The sequence below is a fragment of the Sinohyriopsis cumingii genome, unplaced genomic scaffold (genome assembly GCF_028554795.1).
Source record: "Sinohyriopsis cumingii isolate HCF-2022 unplaced genomic scaffold, ASM2855479v2 utg000913l, whole genome shotgun sequence".
NCBI classification, from domain to species: domain Eukaryota; kingdom Metazoa; phylum Mollusca; class Bivalvia; order Unionida; family Unionidae; genus Sinohyriopsis; species Sinohyriopsis cumingii.
Window position 1 is genome coordinate 326,076 of NW_028315943.1, and position 17,018 is coordinate 343,093.

Genomic DNA, 17,018 nt, shown 5'->3' on the forward strand with positions numbered 1-17,018 from the left:
ATATATATCTCAAACCCACTTCGATGTGTCAGAGGTAAAAGCGGTCTGTGGGGACCTTCCTCTTCGAAATACTCGAATGCAAAGCCACTCCACATTGTATCTACTACGGAAAGGAGCATCACTCAAATTCAAAAGACTGTGAAAACTGGAAACAAGAAAAGGAAATACAAAGGATGAAATACACATCCATTATCTCCTTTCCAGAGGCCAGAAAATTTAATCAGCCTAAAACCTCTGTACCTGGTCTATCCTTCTTAATTGTTGTGAAGACCAGTAAAGAAACAACTAAGGAAGCACAGACCCACCTGCTTCAGCAACAAGCTCAAGCACACCACATTATAAACCAAGGAAAGACGCTATACACTAAGGCCCCATTCAAAAAGAAATGATCAAATATGCAATGGGGTCTGGTGACACTATAAAGCTGCATAATAGATACGGCGACTTTGAAGACATAGACACAAAAGAAACTGTTCCGAATACTCAAGGCGGCTCCAAACGTACGAACCAGAAATTCAACACAGTACTTCCTACGGATAAATAAACACATAAAAGTGTTCCCTTCAGAAAGTCGAACATAATTACTACACTATCCCAACATTAAACTTGTAATGAACACCATCATACAGTGGAATTGTCGAGGACATAAAATAAATTAAAAGGATATTCATTTACTTTTAAATGAACACGAACCCTCAGTGCTGTGTCTCCAGGAAACCTTTTTAAATGATACGGACATCAGGCTTAGAAATTACTCCTTTTAAACACAGACTCTGAAAATCTTGACAGTGTTTCACGGGGAGATTTCGTAGTTGCGCTCCTCATGCTGTCAACGCTTCAAACGTAAATCTACAAGCGTTTGCTGTAAGCGTAACTCTCCACAGAGTGATAATATTTGTTCAATATATATGCCACCAAATTACAACTTGCAACCAAATGAATTAGGCTACCTCGTTGTACAGCAGCCATCCCCATTTATTCTACTCGGGTATTTCAATGCCCATAACATTTTCGTGGGATCAAGGTACATTAATGACAGATGCAAAAGAGGGAAAGAGTTGCCGACGTATCTGCACCCGCGAACGGGTACATATACGTGCATAGATCTGTCCATTTGTTCACAACCTGTTTTTGGTTTATGCTTAGAAGGTCACCGATGACCACAGCAGTGACCACTTCCCAATCTCTCTAAAAGAATTCACTCGACAATTGATGAACCAAATTCACATTAGTTACCAAAGAAAGCTGACGGGACCAAATTTGAAAATCTTTGTAGAACTAGAATAAACAAAGATACTTTTATAAACATCAATGATCCTGTTTAACGTTTCCCGTTCATTTTACTCAATATTGCAGAAGAATCAATCCCTATGTCGTCGTCTAAATCTAATAGAACGACAAAACATGGTTCACTTGTAATCGTAAAGACATTAGACTTCGCCGAAAAGCACTGAGTAACCTGAACAATTGTCCAAAGCCGAAAATTTAAGTAGGTATCCATTATCCCGGGTTAAAGCAAGCAGCACAATTAAAAAATGCAAGAGAACATCATGGAAAAAACTGTTCCTACTCTAAACTCCAATTCCTCTATAAAGGGGCACATTCCAAAATATTCAACATTAAGGTAAATAGCAACTCCCTTCGAAATCTAAAAATAAACATTAAGTGTATCATCGTGGCCTTCTAATATGCATCTATACTACATATACAGATACAACGTGTACGATCTTACAGAGAAATGAACGTTTTTGTAAGTGCAATTATCTCATCATTTAAAGACAAATACTATATATATATATATATATATATATATATATATATATATATATATATATATATATATATATATATATATATATATATATATATATATAAATATATATATATATATATATATATATATATATATATATATATATATATATATATATATATATATATATATATATATCTTTCTACATATGTATGTATCTATATATATCTATGTATATATGTATGTATATATATCTATGTATCTATGAATATCTCTATGTATCTATATCTATGTATATATGTATACATGTATGTATCTATATCTATGCATATATGTATATATATATATTTCTATGTATCTATGTATATATGTATATACATATATCTATATATCTATGTATATATATATATATATATATATATATATATATATATATATATATATATATATAAATGCATATATATATATCCATGTATATATGTATATATTATGTGTATATGTGTGTACATATGTACATGTGTACACATGTATCTGTGTGTATATGTACATCTATGTATATGTGTATATGTGTGTATCTTTCTACATATGTGTATGTGTGTATATATGTACATATGTGTAAATGTGTACATATGTACATGTGTGTACATATGTACATCTGTGAATATGTGTACATATGTGTATATGTGTATACATATGTACATATGTGTATATGTTCACATATGTGCATATATGTATACGTGTTTATCTGTACATATGTGTATATGTGTACATATGTACATATGTGTATATGTGTGTAGATATGTACATATGTGTATATGTGTGTAGATATGTACCTATGTGTATATGTGTAGATGTGTATATGTGTAGATATGTATATATATGAACATACGTGAACATGTGCAGATATGAACATATATGTACATATATGTATATGTATAGATATGTAGATATATGTACATATGTGTCTATGTGTATATGTGTGTATATATCTAAATATGTGTATATGTGCGTATATATGTACATATGTGTATGTGTATATATGTACATATGTGTATATGTGTATATATATATATACATAGGTGTATGTTTGTATATATGTACATATATGTATATGTGCATATGTGTGTACATATGTGTATATGTGTATATGTGTATATATGTACAGATGTGTATATGTGTGTACATATGTGTATATGTGTATATATATGTACATATGTGTATATGTGTATATGCGTGTATATATGTACATATGTGCATATGTGTGTACATATGTGTATATGTGTGTATATATGTACATATGTGTATCTTTGTATATGTGTGTATATATGTACATATGTGCATATGTATATATATATGTATAGATATATATATGTACATATATCTATATATATATGTATATATGTTTATGTATATATGTATATATATGCATTTGTATATATGTATAAATATATGTATATGTATATATGTGTATAAATATGTATATATATATACATAGATATATGTACATATATATATATATATATATATATATATATATATATATATATATATATATATATATATATATATATATATATATATATATATATATATATGTATATATATATGTATATGTATATACATATATATATATATATATATATATATATATATATATATATATATATATATATATATATATATATATGCAGTGAAATGTATATATGTGTGTGTGTATGTGTATATAAATATATAGATATATGAATGGTTGCTTTTTTTCTGGCTTACTTACACAGATACTCTCCTTTATGTATCATAATGGTTGTTGTTAGTGTACTTGCTCAAATGGGTTTATAAAACCGACAATGTTTTACATGAACAGAACGTCATCATTTATCATGTTTACTATGATGGGATATAACCTGTCATCAAACAGTATACAGTTCAGTAATCAGGCAGATAAATAATAAAACATGCAGAGTCTTTATGAAACTTTTCGCAGCATAAGTAGTGAAAGGGGCCACTTTAGCGACAATGGGAATTAGCATTAAACGCACCCCCTGGGCCACTTTAGGGACAATGGGAAATTTAACATTACGAAAACCCCTGGGCCTCTTTAGCGACAATGGGAATTAATATGGGAATAGATTTTGGGCTTGTCTATGGACAAGGGAAATTTAACATGGGAGAATAAAGCAATTTTAGGGACAAGGGTTATTTAACATGGGATTTTTTTTTGTTTTTTTTAAATATAAAAAATGGGGTAGGCAATTGAAAGTCTATCTCTTTTCGAGAGATGTGAGCAGCCCTGAAAAGGGCCTTTGGGTTTTATGCTAATATTAAGATATATTAACATAAATGGCACCGCATTGGTCTTCTTCTTATCCTCGGGATGCGTCTCACTGTAGGACCATATATTAACACTCTTTTGAGACATCCTTGACGTTCTACATAGATCCTACGTATCCATGGATTCGTGTCTGTCCTATGGACAACTGTCCAGTTGGATCGGACATACATTGGTATATCCGTCCGGAACATCATCGAAGACATAAGCGTGGAAGATTGTGCGTCGGTCCACATCTTCAGGCGCCGAGTAAGAGGTGAATCAATGCAGTGAACTGCGTTTATTTATAGGTAAAGGAAGGATTGAAACGGATTGAGTTCACTGACCAATCCAAACACACGTTACAAAATTCAGTCAGCCCACGTCCAATCCGAAGAGAGCAGTCTGTGACGTCACGTGGTCTATATAGATTCGCTAGCGCGTGTACGCAGTCAAATCATGCGACAGTTATTCAACATGACGGAAACTCAGAAAACGATAAATTGGGGTGCACCAGCAGAGGAGACCACCCAAGGGAACCCGGACTTACTTTCAGAAGAGGTGAATTGGGATTTTGTGGATTTTCTTACCTCGCAAGAATTTGTTCCGGAACCGTCGTCACCTTCTTCATTACCGCACGTGGAGAATTTTAGACAGAGACAGAAAGAAGAATTGGAGAAATTTATACAACAGCAAAAGGAAGTGGAACAAGATTTTCTTCTACAGCAACAAAATCAAGAAGAAGAGGTAAGAAAAAAACAACAAGAAGAAGCAGCAACAAAGAAACAAGGGTGTGAAAATCAAACGGTCACGGTACTGTTAGACATTTTAGCGGAGTTAAGAAGTCTGAAACAAATGTATCAGACTTCTTTATTACGACCGAAGAGAATACGACCTTCCCGAGCTAAACACTCCAACTCTGTGACTAAGCCTACCGTACCAGCCTTAGTGATTTCAACCAACAGTACGCAGTCCAGAAGTAGGCCTTGGCCGTGGTAAAGGCTTAAGACAGTTAAAGTTGATTGCTTAAACTGACCCCTACACCAAAAACCAAAGGCCCTTTTCAGGGCCACCCACGTCTCTCGAAAAGAGATAGACTTTCAATTGCCAATAACTCAAAAAAACCATTTTACCCCTATAGTACGTGTGTATGAATGTGTGAGTGTACGTTCTTATTTTAAAATCAAAACCGAAGGACACTTACCTTTTTATACCTAATTTATTCTTTTATAAATATTTACAATCCAATTCACAATTCACAACAGAGCACTTTAAAAAGTTCATAGACTTCTTCTGTCTCATTGTTTAGTCTCTCTGTTTTTTTTAATTTCTTCACCGTCACAGTCTTTTCCTCTTCTTCCTCCTCACTTTCTTCCCTTCTTCTTTCTCCTGTTTCTTTTTCTTCACCTGTCTACTTTCTTCCTCCTCTTCTTCTTCTTCCTCTGAAGAATCCTTCTCTTCTTCTGACTCCTCTTGTTTCTTTTTTGGGCAATCTGGAGACCAATGGCATTTCTCTTGACAATAACACAGGTATCTTGACTTTTGTCTTTTCTAACCCCTTTTTTTCTTTTTTGACGGTCTGGACACTCTGAAGACCAATGCCCTTTCTTCTGACAGATATAGCAAGTATCTTGACTTTTATCTCGCAAGGAAGGAGAGTAGTCCGTCGGCTGGTCTGAAGAGAATTTTCTAATGACCCCTCGCAACGCTCTGATGAAACGTTCGATTTGTGTAGTCTCTTCCATCGTTGTGCTCGGTTTGAGAGTGAAATGAATAGTGAAAGGACAAGACACACACCCTTTTATATACGCTGGTCTGCCATGACTATAAATTAGTCCATGGTGTTTGAACTTTAGTCATTTGACGTTTTGCTATCAAGATGAAACGATCCAATTCATTCGAGAAGAAAGAAGAAGAAAGTAAGAGGCAGAAACGTGATCTATCGCCTCGTACCAGGGCTGAAGTCTTGGCACAAATTCATGCCAGTGATTTTGAAGAGGACATGAGTGAACCAGAATCCAAACCCTCTAAACAAAGTTCACCGCCCTTAGTTAACCCTGAAAAGTACTATTCCATTCAAGAGACGAAAAAGCGTCCCTCTAGAAAATTTAGAACCACGGCTTACAAATACAAGGTGAAGTTCAAAGATTTCAAGTCCGAAGTACCGTTAGAGAAAGCAGAAGGATTTCTCACGGAGATGTGGGATTCTTTACTCACCACACTCAAGTGACAATGTCAACCCAAAGAAGACGATCGCTTGAGACTTTCCATACAACACGACGGCTTGAAATCCCCTGTTTGGATCGAGTTTAGCAGCCCTGCAGAATTCACTGCTTCCAAAGTCATGGGCAAGATTCAACACGTACAACAATCCAATGACCAGTTTGACATCACCGATGGAAAAGCCACACTGGACATGACCCACGTCTCTCCTCCTCAAGGGACTGGCCGCAAAAAGATCTTATTGGTGAACGACCTTCGCAGCACCAAAAAGAGTCTCGTCCGAATTCACAACCCTCAAGACCAGATGTGTTTAGCCAGGGCTATCGTGGTGGGACGAACCTATGCTAACAAGAATGGCACTGCAGAATGGAAAAGAACCTGGAAAACTATTAAAAAATCGGACCGAGCCAAACAACGAAGTGAAGCAGAACTCCTGTTACAACAAGCCGACCTGTCCAAAGACACACCCTGTGGCATTCCTGAAATGCAAACATTGCAAGATGTCCTAGCTCCACGCTACACCTTGAAAGTGCACCCTCAAGAAATGCGTGGGCCTCTGTTGTTTTGAGGGAAAGACTTTAAGGATGGAAAATACATTCATGTCTATTATCACGATGACCATTTCGATACCATTACCAGTATCACTGGATTCCTGGGATACAGATATTACTGTGAGAAATGTGACTATGGCTATGACAATCGAGAACAACACAAGCATTGTGGATCGAAATGCTCAGGATGTTTGGCCTCTCCACCCTGTCTGAACGAAGGGCAAGAACCAGTGCATTGTTCTGCTTGTCTGCTCACGTTTGTCAGCCCTGCCTGTTACCAACAACATTTGAAGACGCAAGGTTCACAGCAGAAATGTGCTTGTCAACTGCTGAGATTGTGCCCTACGTGTGGACAAGGCATACGTACCAGTAATACCAAGGCACACGTATGTTCAGGAAAGAAAAAATGTCACATTTGTCACCACATCGTGGACTTGGAACGCCAATGCTACGTGCAAAAATACCAATCCCAACCAGAGAAAGAAGATGGACACAAGAAGAAAGGCAATTTTATCTTTTTCGATTTGGAATACATGCAAGAGACCGGTATTCACATTCCTAATTTCTGCGTGGCTCATCGAGCGTGCGAAAAGTGCATTCAAGAACCTATCTTCAGTCATTGCCCTCATTGCAGCAAGATTCCCGGAGGGCGTGAAAAAATATTTCGGGGACCGAACACGCTAGCCGATTTCGCCCGATGGGTTTTAGACCCCATCGACAAGACGTGGAGCCAAGAGGACATCGAATGTTGTGGAGATTGTCATCGTCATGCCACGGTGATGGCTCACAATTTCTCCGGATACGATGGACAGTTTCTTTTGAGATACTATACGGAACAAGGCACCGAACGTCCTCAAGTCACTTTGAACGGAGCCAAAATCATTTTCATGCAAGTGGGACAAGTACAGTTTAAAGATTCGATGAGTTACTTGGCCATGCCTTTGTGTCGAACGCCTAAAACGTTTGGAATGACAGAAATGGCTAAAGGGTACTTTCCACACTTTTTCAATACCGAAGCCAATCAACACGCCGTTCTACCCCAGTTACCTGAGGCTCACTATTACGACCCTGACAACATGCGTACCGAACAACGAGAAGCTTTCTACGCTTGGTACCAGGCTCACGCCTCAGACCCCTTCGACTTTCATGAAGAAATGCTAAAGTATTGTCGTTCCGACGTGGACATTTTACGGCCTTGCTGTGGAAAATTTCGAGAACTGTTCATGGAACACGGAGGGGTCGATCCTTTGAAAGAAGCTTGCACCATTGCCAAAGCGTGTTCCTTAGTGTACAGGCAACGATTCATGCCTGAAAACACCGTAGCTATCATCAGTCCTCAACGACCAACTATGTCAAACGTCAATACTCGGTCAAAGCCATACGCTGGTTATGTTACTTGTGCGACAAGGAAGACAAATGCATTTAGCATGTCCGCAACGGAGGGGGCGAAAAGACCATCGGAACGCATTCGGTCGATGGCTGGGACTTAGAAAACCCCAAGACTGTGTACGAGTTTAACGGTTGCTTATGTCCCGTCTGTTACCTTGATCGTGGCACTAAAAATCAGTTTTTACAACGAACCATGGAAGACTTGTACCAGACCAATAGTCAGCGACGCCTAAAGTGAGAACAGGAAGGATACCAAGTGGTGGAAATGTGGGAACACGAGCACGATCACCGTTTGAAAACCGATCCCGAGGTTAAACGCCTCGTGGAAAGTTACCAGTTCATGGACCCCCTGAACCCGAGGGATAGTTTGTACGGAGGAAGGACCAATGCCACCTGTTTGCTGTACCAAGCCGACGAAGAGAAAGGAGAAGAAATCAAATACTTGGACGTGTGTTCGCTGTATCCCTACGTGTGCAAATATTGTCGCTTTCCTGCAGGGCACCCACAATTGTTGACGGAGCACATCGACCTGAAAAACATTCGACAATACGAAGGCCTCATCAAGTGTAAAGTTTTGCCTCCCACGGACTTGTACCATCCCGTCTTACCTCACCATTGCCAAGGCAAACTAATGTTTCCTTTGTGCCGTACTTGTGCCGAAACGTGCAACCAAGATCAACCTTGTCAGCACACCCAGGAAGAACGGGCCTTGACGAGAACCTGGGTCAGCGTAGAATTGTTCAAAGCTCTGGACATGGGATACCAACTGTTAGAAGTGTACGAGATTTGTCACTTTCCCAAGACAGAACAATACCAAAAGGGTGACCCCACGTAGAAAGGCATTTTCGCAGACTACGTGGATGCCTTTTTGAAACTCAAGCAAGAAGCCAGTGGCTATCCGTCCTGGTGTCACACTCCCGAAGACCAAAAGACATTCAAAGAGAAATACTGGGCACAAGAAGGCATTACTTTAGATTACATCGAGAAAAACGAAGGCAGGCGATCGTTTGCCAAAGTGATGTTAAATTGCTTGTGGGGCAAAATGGCACAACGACCGTGTTTACCCAAGACGGAATATCTGACCGAACCTTCCCGCTACTTTCAGATGACTCACGACAAAACCAAATTCATGAAACACGTGGACGTCGTTCGCGAGGATTTGATCTTAGTGAACTACGAAGAAGATCTGGACTTTGTACAAGACGACCCCTCTGGAAATGTCATCATTGCGGCTTACGTGACAGCTCATGCTCGCTTAAAATTGTACGAAGCTTTAGAACGCGTCTTGTACTTTGACACGGACAGTTGCATTTACATCCATCACCCGAGTCAACAGCACCCTGACATCGAAGGAGACCGTTTAGGAGCCTGGACAGACGAACACCCCGACGACAAGATTCTAAGTTTCGCCAGTGGTGGTCCTAAAAATTACGGCTACGAATATCGGGACAAACAAGGAGAAGCGCACACGACGTGTAAAGTGAAAGGATTGACTCTGAATTATCGTACCAGTCGAGTGGTGAACTTTGGGGTATTGAAAGAAGCCTTGCAGTCTAGAGAAGATGAACACTTTAAAGTGACCACCTATCAGCCCAACAAGATTGTACGTTTACCCACTCACCACATCGTCAGTCGACCCTTGGAAAAAGTCTATGAAATCGTGTACCAGAAGCGAGTGCGGCTTCCTAATCACTTTACTTTGCCGTATGGACATGTCGTTATAAAACATTGGTTGTAAGAGGATAGCCACCAACCAGAAGTATGACTTCGCCACAGCAAGAATCGAGTGAGAAATCCAGTGAGAACTCCAAGTTCAAAACCTACCATTTTCCGGTCTTCTTACCTGACTATTGTGATTGTTTCCGTCGATTGGAAACGTTTCAAGCATGGCCTACCGATAGGGAAGGATTACCTTCTTCGAATGATTTAGCTAGAACAGGATTTGTCTACTTGGTACCTGAGTCTGGATTGGGATACGAAGTACAGTGTTTCGCTTGCGGACTGAAGTTACGAATGGATCTATGTATCTATAAAGATTCAGCTATTTTGGAACATGCTCGATGGTCTCCGCACTGCCCTTACCTTTCTATGGCCTTTCCACCCATTACACTTCGGTACAATTATGACGGTACCTTAGAGACGGTAGCTTCCAAAACTAGACATAAAAAAGGAACGATGTACAAGCTTGAGATTGCATTGCCACTAGTATAAAAAGGGGCTATGATCAAGATCGATAGTTCAATGTGACTACCAAGACCAAGCGAAGAAGATGAATACTTTCAGAGAAACACAAAACAAGTTGAGACAGGCACAATTCAAGTTTGGGGCTTCGGAAGTGGAATGCGATTGTGAGCCTTGCGATGGGAACGATGCTGTACGCTGTGACCTTAGCGATGCCGTAAAGCATCATGGGAACTTTGTTCTCACTACCCCTATCATGGAAAGTGATGCTGTGCGTGCCAAACCAGAGGGATGCGAAAGCGATGCCGCTCGTCCTCTTGGACACTTTACTGGGTTTCATTTTAAAGGTGGATGTTCTCCTTCACGTCTATCCCCCTACGGATGTCATCCAGCCCTGAGCAAACTCCTGTCCATGTCACCCAACCCTCATCGAAACGAACCTGTGAAAGACGAATATTCGTTTCCTGTGCGTTTGTCGGAATATTCCGACTTTGAAAATCGTCTTCAATCGTTCAAAGGAAAATGGCCTAAGTATCTGGGAGGACCGACCTCCGAAGAATTAGCCAGTGCCGGATTTTTCTACTTGGGTGAAGAGGATAAAGTCAAGTGCTTCAGTTGCGGTGTGTCACTTCACCACTGGGAACCACAAGATTCGGCCTCCCTAGAACATGCTCGTTGGTCACCGAATTGTCATTACTTACCTTTAGTGGGACCGAGACATTAAAGTAACTTACCATGTCGTTGACGAAGAAGAAACCAGTTTGGCTAGGAGTCAAATGTTGGACATCACCGAGACCAGTATTTGAACTTCATTTCAAAAACGATATTGAATCATTACCTAAAGAACTGCAAGAGAAGATTTACAAAGAAGTTTGGCAGGGACTTGCCAGAGTGAAATCTCAATGGGTCACTGTAGAACTTTTGTGCCGAGAAATTCACAAGAGGAAAGTGAAAAAAGTCAACCAGTGTGTTTGATTTCTCTGGGTCAAGGGTGCATTCATCCTATTATATTACTCTAAACCGTCTACATTAAAAGAGTTCAATGAGATTCTAAGACGTTACCCTGAGTGGCAGTGGTCAGAAATTACTATGTGGATTACTTTTGCTCTAGGAGAAGATTGTGAATTGTACGGACTGACCTATTCATGGATACTTTACAAGAGAACATTCGTGCTTTGCCTGTGGAGTTGAGAGAAAGGATTTGCCGAGAGCTGGTCAAAATGCAAGTCAAACGTAAAGAACAATTGCATCCGTTACGTCACCGGTGTTTGAACCACTGGTACCTGAATGCTATACAAGGACTGATTCAGTTGAAAGTGTTCCATTGGATAGACATTGATCAACGATCCCCTGGTTTTAAAAAGGATTGGTTTGCTATTGATGATTCTATCTACTACATTGTAAACTTACTGCATGGAATTCCAGAGGAAGAGTTAACGAATTACCCACATCTTGTACACAATGTCAACTTAGTGAAAGAGGAAACTTCTGAACGAATTGTAATGTGTAAATTAGTGACTAATGATTTAAATTCAACACTGAAGTAAAACCATGTCTGTGCAAACGGTACATATCTTGTGCCAGAAAGAGGATTTAGTATGACCTATTCATGGATACTTTACAAAAGAACGTGCTTGCTTTGCCTGTGGAGTTGAGAGAAAGCATTTACCGAGAGCTGGTCAAAATACAAGTCAAACGTAAAGATCAGTTGCATCCGTTAGGTCACCAGATGTTTAACCACTGGTACCTGAATGGTATAAAAGAACTGATTCGTCAGAAATTGTTTCAGTGGTCAGACCATGTTCAACACTTTGAGTTAGTGAATGAACGAAATATTCATCATTTTGGTTACTTCGAGATTCAACTAGTGCATCGCATTGAGGAAGACAAGTTAAAGGATTACCAACTTATTTTACGTGGAATCTACTTAGAGGAAGAGGAAACTTCTAATCGAACTCTGAAGTTTATTTTACAGTATGCAAGATTTAGATTCCCCACTGGAGAACGAAGATCTCTGGTAGAAAGTACGTGTATTGCTTCCGAAACAAAGAGACTATAAAAACAGGAATCCATGCCACGACATTTGTCACATGTAATTGAACAGATTCCGTGGAAGGAACTCAATGACCACATTCAAACCGTGGATCATTACCATCAATTATTACAAGAACTGTATCCAATCAATTTGGGTCGACAAGTGGTGTGTGTCTTAGTGACTTGTTTTCTGGGATTTCGTTTACCAGCCGATTCCTTGCTGAATCTTTACGAACAGTATTTGCCACCCCATTCAACATGAAAGTGGTGCCTTTAAATGTTCACGAGAGACTCATTTTGCTCAAAGCCTTACGTTTTCATCTGGATACTACTCGACCTCTACGGGAAGAAAAGATTCGTCAACTTTTAGCTACCCAAGACGTGTATGACGATGTGTGTGTAGCTTGTGACTTACACCCCCCCATTGGACAGATGTCCGTGCCTGGAAAGAATGGGATTTTGAGGCTTGGACCCAAGAAGTGGCCCAGTATGCACGAGAGTTGTGATCCTTCCTTTCAACGTCCAAAGAAAAATGTTACTTTTCAACCTGTGTTAGTGACGGTGCCAGAAGAAGAACCCGTCACCCAGGACAGGACTGTCGTGGACATGCCTGAAAGACCCTTTCGAGAGGACACTTGTGTGACCTTACCCCCTATAGAACTGGTCAGAACATTACCCAAAACATGTTGTACAGACACTTGTTTTTATTCGACGTTGATGATTTTGATGTGCCTTTTATCGTTGTGCTTAAGACTTTGGCTTTTATGTATTTTTGTCTTTCGTGTTTTTCATATTTAAAACATTCAATAAACGTGTCCTGAAAAAAGTATATAGACGCTTGTCTTGTTTGTTTTCGTGTCACAAGTGACATTCCTGACACTATGGCTACCTCTGCTGTCTCTGCTCCCTCTTCCTCCACTGTCAAAGTCATCGACGAACACTTAGATCGTGCCAGTTGGGAGGCTTTGCATCTTCGCCATCCCTTTAACATGCTCATTGCTGGACCTAACAGTTCAGGCAAAACCGAATTCGTCAAACGTTTGATCGAACATAAACATCATTTCATCGATCGTCCACCTCAACGTATCGTGTGGTGTTACAAAGAGTGGCAATCGGCGTACAGCCTCTTGCGAGAAAGTCAAGGCGATTCCATCGTGTTTGTGGAAGGCATTCCTAAAGAAGACAACGGCATCGTCTCTGACTCCCGTCAAACCCATTTGGTCATTTTCGACGACATGTTAGGAGAAGACGAAGAAGAAAATAAACTGTGGTTTACGCGCAAATGGCATCACCGTAATGCCAGTGTCGTTTACATCACCCAAAATTTGTTTCAACAAAGTAAAGCCCATCGCACCATCAGTCTCAATGCCCATTACGTGGTCTTGCTTAAAAGCCCTCGAGATAAATCGCAAGTGCAAGTCTTAGCCAAACAGTTAGGAACGCCTTGGCTGACTCAGCCATACGACGATGCCACTAAGAATCCACACGCTTATTTAATCGTCCATTTGAAACCTACGACCCCCGATGATTTGCGATTTCGTACCCACTTGTTTCACCACTGGTGCCAAGACGGAGGGCCTGTCCTGTACACGTCTCCGTCCTCGACTTAACTTCACTCAACAAAAAAATCTATAAACACCTCAGACACTTTTCGTCTGTCTCACACAGTTTGAACATGACGTCCCGTCAGTCGCATCTTCTCGTCAAATTGATTCGTGCCTTGTATGGCATCAGTCGAGAAAAAATCCACAAATACGAGCTCGCGTCTTAGAAGCTAGTCTCAAAGAAGTCTTACGATGGTTCACGGTGACAGCAAGTCAATTACTCCAAGGAATCATTCAGATTCCTCATCAAACCAAACGCTTTTTGATCGAAACAAAGTCGCTTTGACCCAACTGGCCGATCCCCGCATCGACACTCAAACCAAAAACAAATCATTTTGAAACCTGGAGGGAGCGGTACTCTAGGAGGGGTCATCATTCGCTCGATCTTAAGATGGATCCTAATGCTCCCAAACTTCTCCCCAAGGAAAAAGTCAAACGAAGCTCCAAGAAGAAGAAGAAAAAGAGCCACGGTGCCAAGGCCAAGTCCCCAAGGAGACCCGTGTCTCCAAGAACTTCTCCAGTGGCGGGACACTCCTCTTACCAGTTACCACCCCGGAAAAAGAAAAGCCCCCAGAAAAAGAAACAGAGAAAAAGTCCCCAGAAAAAGAAAAGTCCACAGAAGAAAACTAGTCGTAAGAGAGGCACTTCGGCCAGGACGCCACCTTACTCTCGCAAACCACGACCTGCAACGGCGGTGACCGCGTCTCCGGTAGCCTCAGGTTCATTCACTTCTCCGTTGATGACGCCAAGAACTGAAGAGTACTTGGAGACGTTGATCACACCAAGAACTTCTCCGTTAATGACCCCAAGAACTTCTCCAGTGGCAGGTCCCTCCAATTTAGCGGCAGTGGCCGCTGCTCACAAAGTACCTTCTCCCAAAATCAAAGTTCAAGAAAGATCGGGCATGTTACAAAGTTTACTGGATTTGTCCAAGCAAGAACTGGCTCGATTTAGTCCGTTACGTACCCCTGCACGACGTGTCATGCCTGTCCTCAAGTTGATACGACGTAAAGACAATCAGTGGCGACGCGTTCCAGTATAAAAATGGCCTGGGACTAAGTAGGGGTATCAGTGTTTTTGGTGCTGAAGACTCAAAGATGTCACCCTCCAGAAAACACCCCTCTTCTAAAACCCAAGGAAAGAAAAGGAAATGACTGCCTCCTCGTTTAGTCAAACATGGGGACATGTTATCTGTCCTGTCCAAAGTTTCTCCACCCCTACGAAAAAAACTCATTCAATCAGCCTCCAAAGAGGTCATCGATACCGTGTACGAATGTTGTTTGAACGTCTTGAAAGGCACGATCCCTTTGACTAAACACCAGAAACAATGCTCAGGCAAACATCGTCACGTTCTTCGCCAAATGGTTCAAAAGAAAATCCCCATTCGTCAAAAGAAGAAGATGTTGGTCCAACGTGGAGGCATTTTACCCCTCTTGTTAGGCCCGTTGCTGCAAGGAGTCTTGGGAACCATGTTGGGAGGACTGGTGGAGGCAAGATTAAAAGGCCCTCGGAAGTCCCAAGATCTCAGAATCGACCCCTGACATCCCATGGAAGGACGAAAACTAGCTTTAGTGCCTTACAAACGATGAATGGAATACCATCGTTGGCAAGAACAACGCACCCCACATTTACCTCCCAATCCCAATTTGAGCGAAATGTCCCAGTTACAACACGAATTGCTGTCCTTGATGGATCGCCAAGATTTGTCCGAAACAGAAAAATAGCAAAAGTACGGTCAACTCTTGCAACGACTGCAACTCTTTCACCAGAAAGCTTTAGACGAAACAGCTCTATCCACTCTGAAAGATTTTAAGACCTTGATGAAAAGTCCAGCACCATCATCACTACCACCACCACTACTACCATCCCCAGGGGTCATCAGAGATGCTACCCACGAAGACCTGAGGAAGAAGAGATACGAGAAGTGTTTCAAACACCGTCAGCAGCTCCCATTTCAAGTAAAATCGCAGAATCCTTGTTGACCCCGTCCCCCACACCCCAACGAGAAGAAATGAAAGCTTGGATTAAAAAGATGATGACCACTCCTCCTTCGACAGAAGTGAAAAAGAAAGAAGGGAAACCAGAAGTGAAAAAAGAAAAGAAGACCAAAGACATTACCTTGTCACCTCCACCACCACCACCTCTACCTTCGACTTCTACTCCCGTAGCCCATCGGACACGTTAATCCGTTTCCAACCCACCCTTTGGTCCCACCCAAAGTAGCATCGTCGAAGACTGGGTGCCTTATTAAGAAACAAAAAATAGAGAAGGTGTTAGCCAGCATTTACTACGATCCCTCCCATCCTGCAGGTTACACAGGAGTTCAAAAATTGTATCGTGCTGCCAAAACTCGACTGAAAAGTCTCCGTTTACCTCCAGTGCAACGATGGTTACAAGAACAAGCTACTTACACTTTACACAAACCCATTCGACGCAAGTTTTCCAGAAGTCGCACCCGAGTGGAAGCCATCGATCATCAATGGCAAGCCGATTTAGCCGATGTCTCTCATTTGGCCAGCTACAATCGCGGGTACAAATATTTGTTTTGTGTCATCGACGTCTTTTCCAAATTTGCCTGGGTCGTACCCTTGACTTCAAAATCGAGCAGCGAGTTAGTGCGAGCCCTGCAACGAGTGTTGAAACAAAGTGGTCGTCACCCTCTTCGATGGCAAACGGACAAAGGCACCGAATTTCTGAACCAAGCTTTCCAAAAAGAATTAAAGAAACGTGACATTCATTTTTTTACCACCGAGGATCCCGAAACCAAAGCCAGCATCGTGGAACGTTTTCAACGTACTTTGAAAGAGCGCATGTGGAAATATTTTACGCATCACCACACTCTGAAGTACATCGACATCTTACCGCACCTGGTGCAAGCGTACAACCAATCTTACCATCGAAGCATTGGACGTGCCCCGCAAGATGTGACTCCCGAGAATGAAGTGCTGGTGTATGAGCGCCTGTTTGGTACGTCCCCG